Below are 19571 nucleotides of genomic sequence, written 5' to 3' on the forward strand. Positions count from 1 at the left end.
ACCTATGACTGAGTTATTAAAGAAGGATACCAAATTCATATGGACTGGGGAGTGTGAGGCTAGTTTCCAGGAGTTGAAGAAACGCTTGGTTACTTCACCAGTATTGATTTTGCCAGACCAGACCAAGGATTATGAGGTGTATTGCGACGCTTCACGTCGAGGACTTGGAGCAGTGCTTATGTAGGAAGGGAGAGTTGTTTCATATGCCTCAAGACAGCTTAAGCCCCATGAGTTGAATTATGCTATGCATGATTTGGAGTTAGCAGCCGTAGTGCATGCACTGAAGACTTGGAGACATTTTATGATTGGAAACCATTGCGAGGTGTACATGAATCATAAGAGTTTGAAATACATTTTCACACAGAAGGAGTTAAACCTCAGACAAAGGAGATGGTTGGAGCTCATCAAGGATTATGATATGAGATTGCATTACCATCCCGGAAAGGCTAATGTAGTAGCTGATGCATTGAGCCATAAGAGCCATGTCAATACATTAATGACGGGAGAAATACCAAGGGAGTTAGCCGAAAATCTTCTTGAGCTATGTTTGGAAATAGTTCCGAGAGGCTATGTAGCAGCATTGGAGATTTAGTCAACTTTGATGGATAGAATCAGAGAAGCTCAGAAGACTGACAAGGAGATTGCCTCAATAAAGGAGAAAATAAGCGAAGGAAAGGCTAAAGGATTTCATGAGGATGAACACGACACCCTATGGTTTGAAGACCGTGTTTATGTGCCCAATGACTCGGAGATTAGGAAGTTGATTCTGCAAGAGGCACACGATTCACCATATTCTATTCACCCAGGAAATACCAAGATGTATTTGGATTTGAAGGATATTTTCTGGTGGACCAGAATGAAGAAAGATATTGCAGAGTATGTAGCAGTTTGTGATGTATGTCAGAGAGTAAAGGCAGAGCATCAAAAGCCAGCAGGATTGCTACAGCCATTGCCGATACCCGAATGGAAGTGGGATAAGTTGGGCATGGATTTTATCACGGGATTACCCAGGACTCGTTCAGGCTATGACTCGATTTGGGTTGTAGTCGATCGGTTGACGAAAGTAGCTCATTTCATCTCGGTAAAGACCACTTACACCAGTGCTAAGTTGGCAAAGATATACATGACCAGGATTGTATGCTTACATGGAGTTCCGAGGAGTATAGTATCAGATAGAGGAACCCAGTTTACCTCAAAGTTCTGGAATCAGTTGCACGAAACTTTGGGTACCAGGCTAGAGTTCAGCACAACTTTTCGTCTACAGACAGATGGACAGACCGAGAGAGTCAATTAGATTTTGGAGGACATGCTAAGAGCTTGTGCACTAGATTATGGATCTAGTTGGGACGAGAATTTGCCATATGCAGAATTTTCTTACAACAACAGTTATCAATCCAGTTTAAAGATGGCCCCTTTCGAAGCCTTGTACGGAAGAAGGTGCAGGACACCGTTGTTGTGGGATGAAGTTGAAGACCGCCAGTTGTTTGGACCTGATTTGATTAAGGAGTCTAAACAGAAGGTGAAATTGATTCGCGATAGGCTCAAGGTAGCCCAGTCCAGGCAGAAAAGTTATGCAGATTCTAAACGCAAGGAGACAGTTTACGAAGTTGGAGATAGAGCTTATCTTCGAGTATCTCCACTTCGGGGAACAAAGCGCTTTGGTGTTAAGGGAAAGTTAGCGCCACGATTTGTAGGACCATACCGAGTATTGGAATGTATGGGAGAAGTGGCCTACAAGTTGGAATTACCTGAAGGATTTTCAGGAGTTCATGATGTGTTCCACGTTTCTCAGTTGAAGAAGTGCCACGCGGAGATGGCTAACATACCGCTGAGAGATACGGTACCACTGGAAGCAATTCGGTTGGACAGTGATTTGACCTATGAGGAGAAACCTGTTAAGATTCTCGAGTTTGCCAGCCGAGTCACCCACAGCAAGGTTATCAAGTTTTGTAAGGTTCCGTGGAGCCACCACACGAAGGATGAAGCCACCTAGGAGCGATAGGAAGATTTGCTCAAGGACCACCCTCACCTATTTTCTAGCCAACCCGAATCTCGAGGGCGAGATTCATCTTAAGGGGGGTAGGTTTGTAACATCCCAAATTTTCAATTTGGAATGTTATACATTAGATCATCAATGCATATCATATTTTATTTGCTTTTGGTTTGATCCTAGAAATTTCTACGCAACTCAAGGACCCACGGAGAGAGTTGGGGAATTCATTATTTTCATATTTGAGTTTTCTCAAATTTTGAGAATAGGATCATTTGATTTTAATTATTTCATCATCAATTATTTCTATTACAAAAATAAGATAGAGGGAATAAAATGACTTTCCCAAAATAAAGAAATATTGAGGATTTAATAATAAAATCAAACAAGATTTTATTTCGGAGTTTTTCGGTATTTTATTTGAATTTGGGAAAAATGTGTGTTTCTCAAAATTGCATTTAGGCCCCAAATAAATGTTCACCTTGTGCGGCTTGATTTTAGAAGCCCGGGAAATTTATTTCGGGATTTTTAGAGTACCTTTAGTATTTCTTTTATTTGTTTTTATGCGCGGAATAATTTAAAAAAAAACACGAACTGACTCGGGCCGTACCCAAGCGGGACACCGCCCGGGGGCAGCCTTTAAATAGCGCCGCCCCGAGTCGCCCCAGCCCACCGCGCCCGAAATCAGAGCCGCCGCCGCCGCCCGCCGCCGGAGCCGCCGCCACCGCCGCCGGACCCAGGTCAACCTCGTTTTCGCTGCTATTTTTTTAGTTTCAGTTTTTTAAAATAAATCACTTTTTCCGATTTATTTAATTAGTGAGCGTTCGTCCGTCCGTTCGTTCTAGCGAACGTTCGTCATTTTTCTTTTTCTCGGATTAAATCCGCGATTTTTCTGATCGCGATTCCTGATCTGATTTTCGTTTTAGTATAACTTTTCGCTCGGTTATCGGAATCAGGCGATTCAAGCGCCTGGAGTTTCGTATGGAAACCCTCTAACCGTTTAACCAACTTAAACAAGTTTTGCCACTGTAAAAATTGCCCTAGATCCAGAATAGTAAACGAAGCCTGTTTCTTTTGCCGTTTGACTTTCGTTGCTTTGTTTGATTTGATTCTTTTTGCAAACCGGAGTTCTTAAGTTGAACCTTCTGGTTAGATCTCTTATTTGAGTTTTACCTGTGAATTAGATGAATACTTATTGTATGCTTGTTTGTTTGTCTGCGATAGAATACCCGGAGTGCGCCGCCTGTTACTTCGAATCGCTAGGTTTCGCGGATCATCAGCAAGGTAAGTAACACTTTGATCATACCTCCTACTACCCAGTTGTATTGCATTAGATCAATCCTCAAACATTGCATGATTAGGATCTAATTAAATTGTGGGATGGGAAGTAGTTGAGGTAGTACCTATTACCTGTTATATTATCAAACCTTTGGGAGTTACTTCTACGTTTGCCTATTATGCCATGCTATGCTAGTAGACGTGGATTGCGTGAGTGATATCCATGACAGATGTGAGTTTGTTAATTAATGGTTTATCTAAGGTGGCAACTTAAACACACATCTGGGTGGATTGAGGTACCTGGGTATTCCAGGATTGCCTGTTTTTCTTTATGGACCACCACCCAGGCCGAAAGGGATCATGAGATTTTTCATACTAGAAACTTTCATGTGCAGCCACAAGCTATTATGGGCTCTAGCATAGTTGATTAAGTCATGCGAACTCTTACAAGGTAGACTAGTAGATGTAGGGGAAAAGTGCGCAAACCTCTGCAGAGTGTATAAACTAATCATGGTTAGCCGTGTCCCCGGTTATGGATAGCTTGAGTAACTAGTACTTGGATTATCATGTGAATCTCAACATGTTACTCTAAAAATTAATTTTGTTGGGTTTTGTTTAATGATGATGCTTAATTGGGATTGAGAATGTTGTCAACCATTCTCAATGTTTAACAACTACCATGATAGTTAAATAAAATTTATTCCTTTGCAGTAGGGAAAAATTGGCTTTACGCAAAACTGTAACCATAGAGCTTTCCACCAGCCAAATATGCATATAGTATAGCTGTTTCATTCCATTACTCTCTATGTGTTACTTTGCCAGCATATTCCATGTGCTGACCCATTTCGGGCTGCAACGTTAATGTTGCAGACTTTTTAGACGATGATTACGGAATTTTTAGGTCATGGTTCTATACTTAGTGATGCCGTTGGAGTTGATGGACTCACTTATCTTCCAAGCCTTCCGCTGTTATCGTTATTAGATGGCCTTAAGCCATATTTATTGTAATAAGTTCTCTATTGAGACACTTGATGTAATAAGTGTGTGATTGCTACTCTGTTATAAATCCTTCAAGTACTGTGTGGTGTCAGCATTACTGATCCAGGGATGACACCTAAGCACAGAGATCAGACCGTTTGAGGTCTGGTCGCTACAATATGCAAAATACTATCAGGTACTAAGTTCATGATAAATTAAAGTTCAATTAATCAAATTACTTAAGAACTCCCACTTAGATAGACATCTCTCTAATCATCTAAGTGATCACGCGATCCATATCAACTAAACCATGTCCGATCATCACGTGAGATGGAGTAGTTTTTCAATGGTGAACATCACTATGTTGATCATTGATACGTCTCCAACGTATCTATAATTTTTGATTGCTCCATGCTATATTATCTACTGTTTTGGACTATATTGGGCTTTATTTTCCACTTTTATATTATTTTTGGGACTAACCTATTAACCGGAGGCCCAACCTAGAATTGCTGCTTTTTTGCCTATTTCAGTGTTTCAGAGAAACATAATATCAAACGGAGTCCAAACGGAATGAAACCTTCGGAAACGTGATTTTCTCATCAGATAAGACCCAGGAGACTTGGACCATTCGTCAAGAAAGCCACGAGGCGGTCATGAGGGTGGAGGGCGCGCCCCCTACCTCATGGGCCCCTCAAAGCTCCACCGACGTACTTCTTCCTCCTATATATATCGATGTACCCCCAAACGATCGGGGACGGAGCCAAAAACCTAATTCCACCACCGCAACTTTCTGTCTGTATCCACAAGATCCCATCTTGGGGCCTGTTCCGGAGCTCCGCCTGATGGGGCATCGATCACGTAGGGCTTCACATCATCATCCAAGCCCCTCCGATGAAGTGTGAGTAGTTTTACTTCAGACCTATCGGGTCATAGTTAGTAGCTAGATGGCTTCTTCTCCTTTTGGATCTCAATACAAGGTTCTCCCCCTCTCTTGTGGAGTATTCGATGTAATCTTCTTTTTGCGGTGTGTTTGTTGAGACCGATGAATTGTGGGTTTATGATCAAGTCTATCTATGAATAATATTTGAGTCTTCTCTGAATTATTTTATGTATGATTGGTTATCTTTACAAGTCTCTTCAAATTATCAGTTTGGTTTGGCCTACTAGATTGGTTGTTCTTGTCATGGGAGGGAGAAGTGCTTAGCTTTGGGTTCGATCTTGCGGTGTCCTTTCCCAGTGACAGAAGGGGCAGCAAGGCACGTATTGTATCGTTGCCATCGAGGATAACAAGATGGGGTTTTTATCATATTGCATGAAACTATCCCTCTACATCATGTCATCTTGCTTAAGGCGTTACTCTGTTTTAAACTTAATACTCTAGATGCATGCTGAATAGCGGTCGATGAGTGGAGTAATAGTAGTAGATGCCGGCAGGAGTCGGTCTACTTGTCTCGGACGTGATGCCTATATACATGATCATACCTAGATATTCTCATAACTATGCTCAATTCTGTCAATTGCTCAACAGTAATTTGTTCACCCACCATAGAATACTTATGCTCTTGAGAGAAGCCACTAGTGAAACCTATGGCCCCCGGGTCTCTTTCTCATCATATCAATCGCCATCGCTTTATTATTGCTTTGCTCTTATTTTGCTTTTACTTTTTACTTTGCATATCTATACCAAAAATACCAAAAATATTATTTATCATCTCTATCAGATCTCACTTTCGTAAGTGACCATGAAGGGATTGACAACCCCTAAGCGCGTTGGTTGCGTTGAGCTATTGTTTTTGTGTGGGTACGAGGGACTCGCGCGTAGCCTCCTACTGGATTGATACCTTGGTTCTCAAAAACCGAGGGAAATACTTACGCTACTTTGCTGCATCATCCTCTCCTCTTCGGGGAAATCCAACACAGTGCTCAAGAGGTAGCAAGAAGAATTTTTGGCGCCGTTACCGGGGAGTCTGCGCAAAAGTCAACATACCAAGTACCCATCACAATCCCTATCTCCCACATTACATTATTTGCCATTTGCCTCTCGTTTTCCTCTCCCCCACTTCACCCTTGCCGTTTTATTCACCCTCTCTCTCTATTTGCCTCTTTTTGCCCGTTTGCTTTTTGTTAGCTCGTGTGTTAGTTTGTTTGCTTGTCGTTATGTCAAGTCCTTTACCTTCTGCCTCTATGTCTGAAATTGGGGAATTATTGTCGATATGGACAATAATAATATCATGAAAAATTCTGATGCTCCTGCTAAACAACCTACCATATTTCATACAAAAAAAATTCCGTGTTGGTAGTGGTAATATTATTGGAAAAGGAGTTATTCAAGATTTCTTTACTTGTGCCGGTGCTTTAACTTCTATAGGTAGTTCTATCCTTCACAGAACTAGTAGTCTTGCGGACGCTATTGCCATGATTGTAGTTGAACTTGAAAGACAATTCATGCACATGCATCCTTCCATACAAAGGATTTTTCTGGAATTTTCTAATATTGAGCATTCTTCTGTTAAGCGTGTTGCTACTATCTTTTTCGCTCATGAGTTTAGATTCATAATAAAAGAAGCCAAAGAAATCTTTGTGCATTATAGGGTGGACGCTTGCCGTCCTCCCATAGAGGCTATCCTCTTTGATCAAGAAGAAATAATGCGTTTTCAATCTCTAGACTATGTTGCTTTCAATGAAAATCTTAGAAAAAGGGTTCCTACCAATGTTTTAGTTGATAGAATTTCTGAACTTAATGATGATTTGGATATTCGAAATAATGAACTAGGATATTATCTTGAATATAGGCTCACAAAGTTCTGTCAAAAGAATGCTTATAATGATGAATTGGTTGTGCATTATGAAGGACCAAAGGAGGAACCTATACCTCCCAAGGTTGATCTTGGGGAATTTTGTCCCGTTAAATTTAGCCCTTTTGATTATTTTTGCTTGCCTCAAAGAAAACGTGCTGACAAACGTAGATAATATGAAATGAGTTTTAATAATCTATCTTACTATTATGGCAATACCTAGATCTATTCTTGCTTGTTATGCCTAGCTAGGGGCGTTAAACGATAGCGCTTGTTGGGAGGCAACCCAATTTTATTTTTATCCCTTGCTTTTTGCTCCTGTTTAGTAATAAATAATTTATGTAGCCTCTGTTTGGTTGTGTTTTTTGTGTTTAATTAGTGTTTGTGCCAAGTAGAACCGTTGGGAAGACTTGGGGAAAGTCTTGTTGAACTTGCTGTAAAAAACAGAAACTTTAGCGCTCACGAGAACTGCTGTCATTTTTATTGGGAAAGTGCTATTTAGTTAATTATTTTGAAGATGATTAATAGATAAATTCCTCACGCCCAACAATTTATTTTAGAATTTTTGGGGTTCCAGATCTTGTGCTAGCTACAGATTACTACAGACTGTTCTGTTTTTGACAGATTCTGTTTTTCGTGTGTTGTTTGCTTATTTTGATGAATCTATGGCTAGTAAAATAGTTTATAATCCATAGAGAAGTTAGAATACAGTAGGTACAACACCAATATAAATAAATAATGAGTTCATTACAGTACCTTGAAGTGGTCTTTTGTTTTCTTTCGCTAACGGAGCTCACGAGATTTTCTACTTTAAGTTTTGTGTGGTGAAGTTTTCAAGTTTTGGGTAAAGATTTGATGGATTATGGAACAAGGAGTGGCAAGAGCCTAAGCTTTTGGATGCCCATGGCACCCCCAAGATAATCTAAGGACACCTAAAAGCCAAAGCTTGGGGATGCCCCGGAAGGCATCCCCTCTTTCGTCTACTTCTATCGGTAACTTTACTTGGAGCTATATTTTTATTCACCACATGATATGTGTTTTGCTTGGAGCGTCTTTTATGATTTGAGTCTTTTTTTTAGTCTACCACAATCATCCTTGATGTACACACCTTTTTAGAGAGCCATACATGATTTGGAATTTGATAGAATACTCTATGTACTTCACTTATATCTTTTGAGCTTTATAGTTTTGCTCTAGTGGTTCACTTATATCTTTTAGAGCACGGTGGTGGATTTGTTTTATAGAAACTATTGATATCTCATTCTTCACTTAGATTACTTTGAGAGTCTTAATAGAATGGTAATTTGCTTAAAATCCTAATATTCTTGGTATGCAAGATTAATAATAAAACTTTCGTATGTGTGTGTTGAATACTAAGAAAAATTTGATGCTTGATGATTGTTTTGAGATATGGAGGTAATAATATCAAAGTTATGCTAGTTGAGTAGTTGTGAAATTGATAAATACTTGTGTTGAAGTTTGCAAGTCCCGTAGCATGCACGTATGGTAAACTTTATGCAACAAATTTGAAACATGAGGTGTTATTTGATTGTCTTCCTTATGAGTGGCGGTCGGGGACGAGCGATGGTCTTTTCCTACCAATCTATCCCCCTAGGAGCATGCGCGTAGTGCCGAGGTTTTTGATGACTTGTAGATTTTTGCAATAAGTATGTGAGTTCTTTATGACTAATGTTGAGTCCATGGATTATACGCACTCTCACCCTTCCATCCTTGCTAGCCTCTTCGGTACCGTGCATTGCCCTTTCTCACATTGAGAGTTGGCGCAAACTTTGCCGGTGCATCCAAACCCCGTGATATGATACGCTCTATCACACATAAACCTCCTTATATCTTCCCCAAAACAGCCACCATACCTACCTATTATGGCATTTCCATAGCCATTCCGAGATATATTGCCATGCAACTTTCCACCATTCCGTTCATCATGACACATTCATCATTGTCATATTGCTTAGCATGATCATGTAGTTGACATAGTATTTGTGGCAAAGTCAACGTTCATAATTCTTTCATACATGTCACTCTTGGTTCATTGCATATCCCGGTACATCGCCGGAGGCATTCATATAGAGTCATCTTTGTTCTAGTATCGAGTTATAATCATTGAGTTGTAAATAAATAGAAGTGTGATGATCATCATTATTAGAGCATTGTCCCAAGTGAGGAATAAAAAAAGAAAGGCCATAAAAAAAGAGAAGGCCCAAAAAAAGGATAAAAGGCCATAAAAAAAGAAAAGTCCCAAAAAATGAGAGAAAAAGAGAGAAGGGACAATGTTACTATCCTTTTACCACACTTGTGCTTCAAAGTAGCACCATGATCTTCATAGTAGAGAGTCTCTCATGTTATCACTTTCATATACTAGTGGGAATTTTTCATTATAAAACTTGGCTTGTATATTCCAACAATGGGCCTCCTCAAGTGCCCTAGGTCTTCGTGAGCAAGCAAGTTGGATGCACACCCACTAGTTTCTTTTGTTGAGCTTTCATACATTTATAGCTCTAGTGCATCCGTTGCATGGCAATCCCTACTCCTTGCATTAACATCAATCGGTGGGCATCTCCATAGCCCATTGATTAGCCTCATTGATGTGATACTTTCTCCTTTTTGTCTTCTCCACATAACCCCCTCATTCTATTCTATTCCACCCATAGTGCTATGTCCATGGCTCGCGCTCATATATTGCGTGAAAGTTTATAGGTTTGAGATTACTAAAGTATGAAACAATTGCTTTGCTTGTCATCGGGGTTGTGCATGAGGAGAGCATTCTTGTGTGACGAAAATGAAACATGACTAAACTATATGATCTTGTAGGGATGAACTTTCTTTGGCCATGTTATTTTGAGAAGACATAATTGCTTAGTTAGTATGCTTGAAGTATTATTATTTTTATGTCAATATGAACTTTTGTCTTGAACCTTTCGAATCTGAATATTCATACCACAATTAAGAAGATTTACATTGAAATTATGCCAAGTAGCACTCCACATCAAAAATTCTCTTTTTATCATTTACCTACTCGAGGACGAGCAGGAATTAAGCTTGGGGATGCTTGATACGTCTCCAACGTATCTATAATTTTTGATTGCTCCATGCTATATTATCTACTGTTTTGGACTATATTGGGCTTTATTTTCCACTTTTATATTATTTTTGGGACTAACCTATTAACCGGAGGCCCAGCCTAGAATTGTTGTTTTTGCCTATTTCAGTGTTTCGGAGAAACAGAATATCAAACGGAGTCCAAACGGAATCAAACCTTCGGAAACGTGATTTTCTCATCAGACAAGACCCAGGAGACTTGGACCGTCCGTCAAGAAAGCCACGAGGTGGCCACGAGGGTGGAGGGCGCCCCCCTAGGCCGCGCCCCCTGCCTCATGGGCCCCTCGAAGCTCCACCGACGTACTTCTTCCTCCTATATATATCGACGTACCCCAAACGATCGGGGACGGAGCCAAAAACCTAATTCCACTACCACAACTTTCTGTATCCACGAGATCCCATCTTGGGGCCTGTTCCGGAGCTCCACCGGAGGGGGCATCAATCACGGAGGGCTTCACATCATCATCCAAGCCCCTCTGATGAAGTGTGAGTAGTTTACTTCAGACCTACGGGTCCATAGTTAGTAGCTAGATGGCTTCTTCTCTCCTTTTGGATCTCAATACAATGTTCTCCCCCTCTCTTGTGGAGATCTATTCAATGTAATCTTCTTTTTGCGGTGTGTTTGTTGAGACCGATGAATTGTGGGTTTATGATCAAGTCTATCTATGAATAATATTTGAGTCTTCTCTGAATTCTTTTATGTATGATTGGTTATCTTTGCAAGTCTCTTCGAATTATCAGTTTGGTTTGGCCTACTAGGTTGGTTGTTCTTGCCATGGGAGAAGTGCTTAGCTTTGGGTTCGATCTTGCGGTGTCCTTTCCCAATGACAGAAGGGGCGGCAAGGCACGTATTGTATCGTTGCCATCGAGGATAACAAGATGGTGTTTCTATCATATTGCATGAAACTATCCCTCTACATCATGTCATCTTGCTTAAGGCGTTACTCTGTTTTTAACTTAATACTCTAGATGCATGCTGGATAGCGGTCGATGAGTGGAGTAATAGTAGTAGATGCAGGCAGGAGTTGGTCTACTTGTCTCAGATGTGATGGCTATATACATGATTGTAGGTGTACAAAAAGAGGGGTACACTTTTTGTACCCCTATAACTGTGCATAGGCAGTCTGAGCCACGGGCACCACCACACTGAGCAAGGCAAGGGAGGTGAGCCAAGGTAAGGCCGAAGCTCAGGAGAAGCAGAACGACGCCAAGACCAAGACCACAAAAAGCAAAGGGGACGAAGCGGACCCCCCGGCAAGATCCTTGTCGGGAGGCGGTTTTAGCAAACCCGGCAAGACCCTTGCCGTGGTAGCTTTCCCCACACCTACGGAGTGAGTCACCCTTGAGTCCACTACCCCCATGGGGCAAGGATTCGGGAGACATCCCCGTGGTGGCATGCAGATCTTTGTGAAGACATTCAAGATCGGATACACCCTTTAGAAGATGATGATCCTTGGCGGGTTCCCAGCCAACGAGGACCACAAGGCCCTCGGCAAGAGCCTTGCCGGGGATGACAGCAGGCGCCACGGCAAGACCCTTGCCGGGGCCCCGGCAAGGCCCTTGCCAAGGACACCCATAGGGCCACCATAAGACCCACACCAGTCAAACCTCCACCGCCATTCGCATGCAGCCGCCGACCCAACCAGCTGGGCAGGCACCTGCGTGGCGGCATGCGGATCTTCGTGGAGACCCACCACTGCGCCACCTCAGCTGCCTGCCTGCCTACATGGCACCGCGGGCGCCGCTGGCCAGGGCGCGTGTCGACACGAGAGGGAGCAACGACGGACGAGACATGGCTCTCCCCCGTCCCCGATAAAGCAAGGACACCTGGGCAAGACGCATTAAATGCGCCTTGTCATGTAATGCAAGGGATAACCTCACATCACTGTATCCTTTCCACCTCCTGTGTGCCACTATGGCAACCCCTTTCCTATAAAAGGAGGCCCGAGGCGACCAGGAAGAGGATTCGGCTTTTTGGAGCTCCTCACGCCCCATAGCTAGCTCAAGAACACAGATATACAGTCCACCAAAGCAGGAGTAGGGTTTTACGCATCCTCGCGGCCCGAACCTGGATAAACGAACCGTGTGCTATCTGTTTGATCCGCTCTTCTCACGACCCCGCGCCCCGCAACCGTAGTAGGGATTCTTGTGATCCCATAGGTGTCGTTCCCACCGACATCTTTGGCACGCCAGGTAGGGGGCGCAGTTGTGAGAATTGGCTCTAGCAGTTAGCCCGACACTCCTTCATCTTCGTGACCCTTGAAGAAGAAAGGAGGCCAGAAGATCGACACTCGAGCGATCGCAAACAGAAGCTAAGTTAAACTGAACCCTTATTTATGCTACCCTTCTTATTTGAGGTTATTCCCCCCGGAGATATTTGCTTTGTATGAGAAACCTACACGCCAGGGGGCTCTACCACGATCGGCAACGCCCTTTCCCTGTTTCAAGTCCGCTCAACAGCTCAAGCGGCTGCGTCGAGAATGACAGAGTAGCCTTCCGCGATCAGCAACGCCCCCGATTCTGACTCGAGTCAAGCTCGACGGTTCGAACGGCCGCGTTCGGAACGGAAAGGTGGCTCGTCCGGCAGCACGCGTACCCGGCTGGCCATGGGGATTCGTCCCCAAAATGCCGCTAGGGGCTTCCACGCCGGCAAGCCTTCCCGATCGACGTAGGGCACGCATACAAAGATGAATTGAACGGGGAAATAACATGCATGAAAATTAAGAGTACTTCAAAGTTATATTACATCACATCATAGCTGCGGTTCTAACTAAAGATAAAATTTGTCTTGGTCGGAAACCCACATCGGCGAAGAAGAACGGGATGCCTAATCCCGGCGCTGGCCTTCCACCCTCTTGATTTCGTCGATGCAGTCAGTGATGGGCTTGATGCGCTCCTTGAGCACCGTGAGGTCAGCACCATCCGGCAAGCTCTTCATCGCGGCCGCGAAGTCAAGATCGGGATTCCAGTACACCATCTTGGTGAGGACGTTGGTCACGACCCTCCGGCAAAGTCGCTGGGCCTCTTCGGCCAGCATGGCCGTCCTGTTGGAGTGAAGATAAGCCAAGGCTCCGAGGACGCCCTCGAAGAACAGGGTCAACTTGGTGTTGACGGTCCCGCTGCGCTCAGGGGCGTACCTCACATTTGGCATCCCCATGGTGGCCAACTGTGAGGTGACCCTACCGACGACATCCTCCAGATGGCTGATCCATCTGTTCTCGCCCGCCACATAATCCTGGTGGGAGGCGGCCTCGTTCGCCCGCAGCTGCTTCTCCTCCTCCAGGCTCCTGGTCAAGGTCTTATCCCGAGCCCTGCTCTCCGACAGCATCTTCTCGAGATCCTCCAGCTTCAGCTTGAGGTCTCTGACGGAGTTTTGTGCTTCGGAGAGCTCCCCAGCCCTGCTGATGACCGCTCCTTGCGCCTCCACCAAGGCGCTGTTGAGCGTGCTCTTCTCGTTGGACAGCTTGAGGGCCTGCTCCTTCAGCTCGTCCTGCGCCACCTCCAACTCCCTTACCTTGCCGGCACGGGCCAGAGCCTGGCATCGAGTGCCTCCTTGTGCCTCTGCTCTAGCTCGCGAGTCCACCGCGCGACAAGGGCCTCGAGCTCCTCATCCTTTCCACGGAGCGCTGCGGCAAGCTTCGCTTCACGCGCAGAGAGGTCCTCTTCCTGGGAATCCAAGGTGGCTTGATGCTGGTTCGGGCGGCCTCGGCCGCGGCAGCCAAGTTCGCCGCCTTTTCCTGGGCCTTCTCGATGTCGGCCACCTTCATGGTGAGGTCCACATCGCGCTCGGCCAATTTCTCCTGAAAGGCCCTCTGCTCCTCGCGAGTCTGGTGGAACCAGGTCTGCGTCTCGGCAACGCGCGCCTTGAAGTCCACCTCCGTGTTGTCCACCATTGCCATCCTGGACTTGACCTTGTCCAGGCGAGCACGGTAGAGCACTTGGAGCTTCCGGAAATTGGCCCCCATGGCACGGAAAAGCTGCTCTTCTGGAGAAGCGTCGCCACCAACGCCCGGCTCATCAACCACCTCGAGCCTGATGGCGGCAAGCACCTCACCGTCAAAAACTTCCCCTTCGGCGGGCGCCCGGCTTGACGCCCCTGGGAGGTGGACAAAGAGATCATCGCCCACCTTCAGATATCTACCGGGGCCCGAGGTTGAGGAGGAGGGAGACTGGTCACCCACCACCTCTTCCTCGGAGGCGCCCTTGGCAGAAGCCTCGCCGGTCGCCTTGGCGGCCCCCGCAGCGGCGTCCCCGGCGGCACTCTTGGCGGCTTCGTCGGCAGCGGCCTCGTCAGCGTCTTTGGCGGCCTCCTCGGCGGCAATTTTGCTGGCCTCCGCCGCGGCCTCCTCAACAATATCCCCGACAACAGTCTCCACGCCTTCCATGTCTGTTGAAGGAAGGCCTAGGCAGCAACGGGAGCAATGAAGCCAAGAAAAGAATAAGGGAAAAACAGAGACGAAGGACAGGCGATTCACCAGTGCCAGGCTGTGAAGCAGAAGTCCCCTCTCCGCCAGCATTTGGCGCCGTGGCAGAGCCACCAGCGCCCAAGTTCCCCTCTTCCTCCATGGGTGTGGGCTCCATGCCTGATTCCCTTGCCGGGGACGCCCCCCGCAGCGGCGTAGTCGATGGGGGTGGTGTGTTAGGAGTAGCCCTCTGTGGCTCCTCCTGCTGCCGCTCCCCTCCTGCAAACCCGGCAAGGTCAGCATCATAGCATCAAGCGCCTACCACATGTCGAGTAAGAAGAGGGTGACGAACTTACGCTGGGGGCTGCGCCGGGGGCTGCTGTCCGGGCTGCTCAACACCACCAGTGGTGTCTTTGAAGCCCCAGCCGGGGGCTAGCTGCTCGCCGAGGTCCTCGCCCTCTTCACCCTCTGGGCCAACGTCTCTGTCTCCCTACGGAAGCAAAAATGGATCAAGACAAGCGACCCAATTCGAGGAAATGGAAATGATAGTAAGGAACGGAGAACTTACTCGTCATCCGTCTCCTCCTCCTCCACCAGTTTCCTTTTCCTCTCTGGGCTGAGAGGCCCGAGATCAAAAGGGAGCTCCACATCATCATCCGAGTCGACACCTGCCGGAGGAGGCGGAGGAGGCGGCGGGGTTTGTGCGTGCCCGGATGAGGAAGGGGCTGTTTTCTTCTTCTCATCGGCCTTCGTCAGCCTCTTGGCTACCGTGGCCCTCGTGTGGCGCCCAGACCCCTCCAGGGTCAATTGAGGCCGCGCAGCCCTGCCAGGCTGGACCGGCTCACCGGAGCCAGCCCGCCGCGGGACTCGCCCTCTTCCCCTGGTTGGCGTCGAGCCCGCCGCCACGTCCTCCTCCTCCCCCGACGACTCGTCGGCTGCGTCTTCGACGAGCGGAGATCCAGTGTCGGTGCTGCTGACCTACCCGGAGGCCGCCGCCCACCGGGTGAGCTCCTCTTCCTCCGCCGCTGTTGCGGCCTTGTCCTCCACGCCCCCGGCGCTGCCGGCCTCCATGGCAAGCTGTGCCTCCCTCGCCCTAGTGGCGATGTAGTCTAGCTCTGCCTGGGTGGTGTCCATGATAAGCCACCGCTCGGCGTCGGCATTGACGTACACCTTGATCAGGGTGTCGAAGAATTGCTACACATCCTCATCCTTCGGCTCCTCCCAGCTCGGGACAGGGCCGTGCACATTACAGTTCGGCATCATGGCGATGATCTCGGACCGACGCGAATTGTTGCACAACGGGACCACCCCCGTTGGCAGCTTGAAAAATGGCCCCTTGAGGGCCTTGCCAACCTTTGCGGCAACCTTCACGGCCTTGCCGGTCCGCTCGACCTCGCCATCGCGACCCACATCAAGCTGGAAAAGCCGCTGGCAGAAGTGGGCATGCGCCAGCACTATGAAGTTGTGATCGAGGCCGGGGCGGAGTCGCATAATGTCAGCCGGGTTCGTAAAGAGCCAAGTTGGCCTCCCCTTGCTGTGCAACGGGGCGATCCGGCGGCGAATGAAGTCCCCCCGATCATCTCAAGGGTGAGTCCGGCCTGGGTGAGTCGGAGAATCCTGGTGGTGGCGACGGTGAGCCTCCCATCGGCGGTGTCGACATCGCTCCAATCACTGCCGCGGACCGGCGGCACTCGACGGACCTTGCAGAATTCTGGCGGGTTTTCATCTTCAATCCAGCACCACCGGCCACGCCATTCCTCCCACCTCTCCTTCACGACACCGTCCGGGTACGCCCCCTTGGATCTTGGGATCCAGGTGACGCAACCGGAGACGCCTCCTCCCGGCTGGATTCGAGGGAAGAAGTAATGGCGGAAGAGCGCCGTGTTGGGCTGCACCCCGGCAAAGCCTTCACAAAGATGCGCGAAGAAAGCCATGCACGCCACCGCATTCGGAGTAAAATCCAAGAGGCTAAAGCCGAAGGTGCGCATAACATCGCAGAAGAAATCGGAGAAAGGGGGGCATAACCCGCAAGAAAATTAATCAACGAAGAAGGGGTACCGATTTGGGGCAGGATCAGCGCAAGCGGCAGGAATGACGCGCATCGTCGGGTGTCCCGAATCCTCTCCCCCCATCTTCACTCCCCATAGGGGCTTGAAGGAGGCCCGGAGCTCTTGAACATCAACCGTCGAGGGGAAGAAGAAGGCGGACTTCGTCCGGTCCCCCGACAACGCGCTCTCCGGCGGCTCCACCGTCCCGGCGCCCTTAGCCACCCCCTTGCCCTTGGCGAATTTGGGAGCCATGGCGACCAAGAAGTTCAGAGGGATGAGGAAGGGGGATGGCGAAGCAACGACGGCGGGCGACGGCGGAAGCTTAGGAAGGAAGGAAGAGAGGAAACGGCGGCTCTGAGATTGGAAAAGGCACAAGGAAAGAGGAGAAAGTGAGCAGCGTGCCCGCGGTTATTCCTTTCTTATGGGGGAAAACAACGGGCCGCCTCCTTTCACATTAACTGTGATGTGACGCATGCCGCCCACGTCACACATGCCTCCCCACGCCGCGCCACGCGCGGGAAGCATGGGAAGCGCAACGCGCGAAGAGACTTACCGCGGTAAAAACTGCCCCGCCTGCCCACGCACCGTTTTTGGGCCTAGCCCAACGACACGATTGCACTTACGTGTGGCCCAGGCCCGGGGGCTCCTGTCGGTGTACAAAAAGAGGGGTACACTTTTTGTACCCCTATAACTGTGCACAGGAAGTCTGAGCCACGGGCACCACCACACTGAGCAAGGCAAGGGAGGTGAGCCAAGGTAAGGCCGAAGCTCAGGAGAAGCAGAACGACGCCAAGACCAAGACCACAAAGAGCAAAGGGGACGAAGAGGACCCCCCCCGGCAAGATCCTTGCCGGGAGGCGGTTTTAACAAACCCGGCAAGACCCTTGCTGTGGCAGCTCACCCCACACCTACGGAGTGAGTCACCCTTGAGTCCACTGCCCCCATGGGGCAAGGATTCGGGAGACATCCCCGTGGTGGCATGCAGATCTTTGTGAAGACATTCAAGATCAGATACACCCTTTAGAAGATGATGATCCTTGGCGGGATCCCAGCCAAGGAGGACCACAAGGCCCCCGACAAGAGCCTTGCCGGGGATGACAGCAGGCGCCACAGCAAGACCCTTGTCGGGGCCCCGGCAAGGCCCTTGCCAAGGACACCCGTAGGGCCACCATCAGGCCCACGCCAGTCAAACCTCCACCGCCGTTCGCATGCAGCCGCCGACCCAACCAGCTGGACAGGCACCTGCGTGGCGGCATGCGGATCTTTGTGGAGACCCACCACTGCGCCACCTCAGCTGCCTGCCTGCCTACATGGAACCGCGGGCGCCGCTGGCCAGGGCGCGTGTCGACACAAGAGGGAGTGGCGACGGACGAGACAGGGCTCTCTCCCGTCCCCGATAAAGCAAGGACACCTGGGCAAGACGCATTAAATGCGCCTTGTCATGTAATGCAAGGGATAACCACACATCACTGTATCCTTTCCACCTCCTGTGTGCCACTGTGGCAACCCCTTTCCTATAAAAGGAGGCCCGAGGCGACCAGGAAGAGGATTCGGCCTTTTGGAGCTCCTCACGCCCCATAGCTAGCTCAAGAACACAGATATACAGTCCACCAAAGCAGGAGTAGGGTTTTACGCATCCTCGCGGCCCGAACCTGGATAAACGAACCGTGTGCTATCTGTTTGATCCGCTCTTCTCACGACCCCACGCCCCGCAACCGTAGTTGGGATTCTTGTGATCCCATAGGTGTCGTTCCCACCGACAATGATCATACCTAGATATTCTCATAACTATGCTCAGTTCTATCAATTTCTCAATAGTAATTTCTTCACCCACCGTAGAATACTTATGCTCTTGAGAGAAGCCACTAGTGAAACCTATGGCCCCCGGGCCTCTTTCTCATCATATCAATCTCCATCACTTTATTATTGCTTTGCTTTTACTTTGCTTTTACTTTTTACTTTGCATCTCTATACCAAAAATATTATTTATCATCTCTATCAGATCTCACTTTCGTAAGTGACGGTGAAGGGATTGACAACTCCTAAGCGCGTTGGTTGCGTTGAGCTATTGTTTTGTGTAGGTACGAGGGACTTGCGCGTAGCCTCCTACTGGATTGATACACTACTAGGGAAAAGGCTAGCAGCAGCGCGGATTTTTTGCTCACTAGTAGCGTGGGTAGGCGCACTACTAATAAGGCGCTACAGCTATTGCTTAGCAGTAATGCGTGCCCGCACGCGCTACTGCTAGGGCAAATAGCTGCAACGTTTGTTCACTCCCGCGCTACTGCTAATGTAACTACTGGCAGCGTGTTTTCTCGCCATCGCTACTAGTATTCTTTTTTTATTTTTTTATTTTTAGTGTATTTATGCGCCATAGGACAAATATTGGTACAATACCAGTTATGAGGTTTACATCATTATGTCCATAACAGTGTGTCAAATGAAGGTGGATTAGGTTCAAGTGGAGGCAATATGTGGTGCATGTCAAAAGTATACTACTAATCCAAACTTGATCTAGTTTGGACTAGTAGTACTTTCGATGTGCACCACATGTTGCCTCCACTTGAATCTAATCCGCTAGCACAAGCTATTTAATCATCATCATAGTTGTCGGTGTCAAAACCGGCGGATCTCGGGTAGGGGGTCCCGAACTGTGCGTCTAGGCCGGATGGTAACAGGAGGCAAGGGACATGAAGTTTTACCCAGGTTCGGGACCTCTCGGTGGAGGTAAAACCCTACGTCCTGCTTGATTAATATTGATGATATGGGTAGTACAAGAGTAGATCTACCACGAGATCGGAGGGGCTAAACCCTAGAAGCTAGCCTATGGTATGATTGTTGTTGGGTATGTTGTCCTACGGACTAAAACCCTCCGTTTTATATAGGCACCGGAGAGGGTTAGGGTTACACAAAGTCGGTTACAATAGTAGGAGATCTACATATCCGTATCGCCAAG

This window comes from Triticum urartu, chromosome 5 (assembly GCF_003073215.2).
Source record: "Triticum urartu cultivar G1812 chromosome 5, Tu2.1, whole genome shotgun sequence".
Classification (NCBI taxonomy): Eukaryota; Viridiplantae; Streptophyta; class Magnoliopsida; order Poales; family Poaceae; genus Triticum; species Triticum urartu.